We start from the raw sequence: 5596 nt of genomic DNA, 5'->3' as shown, positions 1-5596 counted from the left end.
GAAGGCGGGGGAGCGCGCGGACGGATGGGAAGTGTGTGAAGGCAGGGCCTCACCGCTCCCCAGAGAAAAAGGATACCGCCTACAATTTGGCTCGGAGCTAGTCCAAATCAGCTGACCTGCCAGAAGTAAAGATGGCCGTCAGCGCTGGGCCTCCCGACTTGAAGCCCCTTCAGACGCCACGCTGCCAGGCCTCTGGCCCCCGCCTACCCCCGAGACTGGATGCCAATCAAAACTTCGGCTCCGCCTCTCTACCTTCTAATTGGTGACCACGCCCTCTAGGGCTTTGTGATTGGCTGATCCCTACAGTTGGCGTGAGGCGGCTTCGTAGAAAGTAACCACATCCTGGCGAGGGAAATTAAGTTGTATCTGTCGGCTGGCTCGGCGGTTGATGTCAATTAGTTATTTCTCCAGCTCTATGGAGAACAGTTGAAGCCCTAAACTTTTAACTAAAGTTTCCCTAAGCCTGCTTAGCGTCCTCCTCAGGAGTAACCTAGGGCAGTGATGATGGACCGGACAGAGTGCGTCTAAGCTAACTGCCTGGGCTGAGAGGTCTTGTGCCCCCGACTTCAGCCAAGGGCCATTGCAGTGAGCTTCGTCAGTGTCCCATCCGGCCAGATAGGAGACAGTTTGGATACATCCCACTTTCTGCCTCGAGCCAGGCAGAACTGCTTGTCGGAAACTTCTGGTTCTTTGGTTCCACGGGCTAAGTCCCATGCCAGGTGCTTTGGGAGAGTGAGCGGAGACAAAAACGTATTAGTGGTAGATCGTGCATTAAAGGAGCTTTCAGACAGGTAGAGTGCCACAAACAACTCTTGGAAAGAAAGGAATGCTGCAAGAGAAAAATTGGAAAATGCTTTGTTGATGGGAAGATCAGCTCAGGGTGTTAGAAATGGCAGACAACGGAAAAGCGCAAGCTGATGGCATCTCCCCCCAAGCTGTGTTTTCAGACCTGTGTTATTGAAGCAAGATGCCCCCCTCTCCCTTCCTCAGACCAGCCCTTAGTTTCACCTCAGCGGGCATTCATTTCTGGGGGATCCTGAAGTATGAGAAATTGTCCTGCCCCTAAACTGTTGTAGTCAGTTTACAACCTACTAAGAAGAAAAATACATGTGAAACAAGTCAAGATAGGACACAGTTAGGGGACTTCCCTGGTGATCCTTTGGCAAAGACTCCACACTCCCAATGCAGGGGGCCTAGGTTCCATCCCTGGTGCAGGAATTAGATCCCACATGTCTCAAGTAAATTGTTCTGTTAGCAACTAGAAGATCCCTCATGCCGCAACTAAGACTCAGCCAAGTCAAATAACAGATTAAAAAAAAAAAGAACACAGGTGAGTACTAAGACTTAGATGCGTTCAGAAGAGATAATCTAATGGAGAAAGAAGTATTTAGGAAAGCCTTATGGGAAAGACGGGGTTTTGTGGAGTTGGCTGGGGGAGGGAGAATAGCATCCTAAGAGGAGAAGCAGACTGATAAAAGTTAGACATGGGTGTGGGTTGTGAGAAAGAGAAAAACAGCTCCTTGGGCTTCTCTGGTGGCTCAGTGGTAAAGAATCTGCCTGCCAATGCAGGAGACACAGGTTCCATCCCTGATCGGAGCCTGAGTGCACTAGAGCCCATTCTCCACAACAAGAGAAGCCACTTCAATGAGAAGCCTGCACATTGCAAGAAAGAGTAGTCCTTGCTCGCCACAGGTAAAGAAAAGCTTGCACAGCAGTGAAGACTTAGCACAGCCACAAATAAGTAAAATTATTAAAATTAAAAAAAAAAAGCAGCTGCTGGCATCTGGAAGCTGCTGCTACTGTTAAGTCACTTCAGTCGTGTCCGACTCTGTGTGACCCCATAGACGGCAGCCCACCAAGCTCCCCGGTCCCTGGGATTCTCCAGGCAAGAACACTGGAGTGGGTTGCCATTTCCTTCTTCAATGCATGAAAGTGAAAAGTGAAAGTGAAGTCGCTCAGTCGTGTCCAACCCTCAATGACCCCATGGACTGCAGCCTACCAGGCTCCTCCGTCCATGGGATTTTCCAGGCAAGAGTACTGGAGTAGAGTGCCATTGCCTTCTCTGATCTGGAAGCTGACCTAGTACTATTAGCTAGGTTTTAGTCATCTGTTGAAATAATTTTGCAAAATATCAGCACAGACAGACAAGGCCATTTTATAATCATGGTGTGTGTGTGTGTGTGTGCACATGGACACACGCTCAATTGTGTCCAACTCTTTGTGACCCCATGGACTGTAGCCCACCAGGCTCTTCTGTCCATGTACTTTTCTAGGCAAGAATACTGGAGTGGGTTGCCGTTTCCACGGGATCTTCCTGACCCCGTGGGATTGAAGACATGGGATTGAACCCACGTTTCTTGTGTCTCTCCATTGTAGGAAACCCAAAGAATCCACCTGCTAATGCAGGAGACATGAGTTGGATCCCTGGTCCTGGAAGATCCCACATGCCTCAAAGCAACGAAGCCTGTGTGCCACAACTACTGAGCCTGTGTAATCTTGATAGATCAACACAAAAAGATAATCACTTATGTTTGAATACAGACAGAAGTATGAACACTGTCCAAACCACAGAAATGACCCAAACATTCCCCTAATATTTTGGCCAATATGAATGACTGCAGATTCTTTGCTAATCACAGCTTTAGCTTTGCTTCATTCTTATTGATATGCAGTCATATGCAATCATAGAACCATTCCTGTGTCCTGACAGCCTCCAATCCAGAGCAAAGGCCCACTTCTCTGATCCCCTATCCAAACCATCTGGTTGAGCAGAGCAGCATGAAGGATCTAAGTTCCCCAACCAGGGATTGAACCTGCGCCCTTGGCAGTGAGAACACAGAGTCCTAACCACTGGACAACCAGGGAATGTCCTCCTATTTCTTTCTAACACCTTCTTTCAGAGATGTCCTGCCCTTCTCCATGGTATGTATCCTCTGTTGCAATGGCAGTAGACTCAGAGTTCAACTCCATGCGTGTCCCTGATGGTATTTGGCTTGGGGGCATGAATATTCATGAGCAGGATAGGAGGCAGCTTGAAGAGGAGACAACTGATCACGTTAAAGATCTGTGCAGGGACTTCCCTGGCCGTCCAGTGGCTAAGAGTCCGTGCTCCCGATCCAGGGGGCCCAGGTTCAATCCCTGGTCAAGAAATAAAGAGTTTTGTGTGCCACAGCGAAGATTGAAGATCCCGAGTGCCACATGTAGGACCTGGCACGGCCAAGTAAATATGAAAAATAAGTCAATAAAGGATTGTGGAAAGTGGAAGAGGTCAGATAAAGGGGGAGGTGGTGTAGTAAGCAGAAGAATTCATCCTACTGACATTTATCAAAACCCACACTGTTCCTGGCATTATTCCAGTCAGAAAGAATGCTGAAGTGGAAAAAAAAAATGCTCTTTTCCCCCATGGAGTATGCCTTTTAATCAACAAGTAAACATGCAACTACAGTATTGTGTGATAAGCTGGGTGAGAGAGGAAGCACTGGATTCATGTGGGGTAGGGGGCACAGGAAAAGGACACTTGAACTCATTTCGGAGTGGAGTACAGAAGGGACAGTGTTGGGACTTTCCTGGCGGCCTTCCAGTGGCTAAGACTCAATGCCCCCAGGGGTTCCATCTCCGGTTGGGGAATAAGATTGCACATGCTGTGTGGGCGTGGCCAAAAAATGTTTACTAAGTGAACAGAGTCAAGGAAATCTTCCCAGAGAAGGTGACACTTAAGGTAAATCTTGAGAGGAAACTGAGGCTGGGGAGATGGGGAGAACCTTCCAGGCAGGAGGAGTAGAAGGCAGAAAGGCAGGGAGGTAACTGTTAGCCATAATGGACTCACGAGCAAAGATGTCCCGCTTAATACCAGATTTTCCTGCCATCTTTGTTTAGGACTGAGGAGTCTTCCATGGTGGATATAAAACAACAGCAACAAACAAACCACATGTGAGCAGTGAAACCTACCTTGCACGTACCAGTAAAACACTTTGCCTCAGGTTGTGCGATGGGCCATTCTTACCCTGAGTTTTGCTGTTTCACACGGGACTTCATCCATTCCCATCTGATGAACCATTGGGTGCACAGTGGACAAACTATTTAATACATATTTTTGATGCAGCTACTCTTATAATGGCGTGAATGATACAGCATTGCTCTGGTTGCATGCCGTGGAGAGGTTGTGCTGGGTAACTCCCTTTACAGATGTTTGGGTTCTGTCTGTGACACTACTTTTGATGTAAGGCATCACAAGGCAATTCATTCAAAAGCTGCTGGTGGTAGCAAATCAAGGCCTCGCGTTCACACTGGAAGCCTGGCAGACCATGAGCATGGCCCTAAATAATGCCAGTTTCTTTGACCTGCAAAACAATGTGTGGCTTAGGTGTTTTCTGGAACAAATAATATAGCACGGTGGAGAGAGCATTGTACTGAGACTGTGTATGTGGTCTTGGAGCTGTCATTTCGCTTCTCTGTGCCTTACTGGCCTCCTCATCTAATGAAAGGGAGAGAGGAGGCGGGTCTCTCAGATCCTTTTTGATTTTAAAATCTGTGATCCTGTGGCTGTCTTGCTGTTAAAGCCGCAGAAACCAGGGACTGCTTTCAACTCTGGTCTCCCTGTGGGAAGTTTCCATCTAGTAGGGATTATTTTCCTATTGCAGGCTGATACATGACTCCAATTCTGATCAAGCTGTCTGTGGATCCAAACACTTCGCTGAGTCTGCAAAACCATCCATAATCCACACAGATGGCATGTGCAGGCTTCCCACACACAGTTACTGAGTCCAGTGGTTTGCAAATGACAGCCTCAAGGATTCGGCAGCATTTGCAGGAAACTGAAGTCTAAATTCCTCCTAAAGGACTGGAGACAGGCTGAATACAGCATCCAGAGTCCTTGTTACTTGGCATCTCCAATACATATTTAACTGCCCAAATATGAATAGATTTGTAATAATGTGAAGTGAAGGCATGACTCCCACTCTCTGGGAACAGCATCAGTTTTCAAAAATATAATAATTTGGGGTGGCTTTGGGAGTGTCAGACAGCTGTGTAAATACCCCCAAACCCTACCTTCTCTCTCTGCTGTGGGGAATTAAGCACCATCCACATACTAAATCAATATCCTGTCGTGAAATACCACTGGCACAGGATGCCAGAAAACTTCTCTAGGCAGCCAGAGCTGCAGGGCATTCACCAGAGTGCTGAAATAATATATGAAAGTGCTTCGCAAACTGTAAAGCGCTCTACAAATAGAAGTTGTTATATAATCTCCTGGCAGCATGTTTTTTACTGATAAGGTTTGAAAAAGGTGGTGGAGAGGCTGTTCTCCAGAATTTTCACCAGTCACTGAGCCATCATGGAAAGAGCAGGGACCAGAGAATGAGAAAGCGGGTGTCTGAATTCAGGCCATGCCTTCTTCTCGCTCTTCTCAAGCCAAAGGTCTCTTCCAGGGACTGCAAAAGTCCCAAGTGGCAGAAATAAAAATGGTTCTCTCTGTGTTACAGCCAAGCCAATCTCCCTGAGCGGATGAGTCACCCGCTGGTGGGGCCGGGAGAACTGCATTTACATCTCTGTACATTTCCCTCTTCCCCCTCCCCTCCCCACTGCCCGCCTTTGG

The sequence above is a fragment of the Capricornis sumatraensis genome, chromosome 16, assembly GCF_032405125.1.
Source record: "Capricornis sumatraensis isolate serow.1 chromosome 16, serow.2, whole genome shotgun sequence".
In the NCBI taxonomy this organism is placed as follows: Eukaryota; Metazoa; Chordata; class Mammalia; order Artiodactyla; family Bovidae; genus Capricornis; species Capricornis sumatraensis.
Note: the sequence above shows the minus strand (reverse complement) of the source record.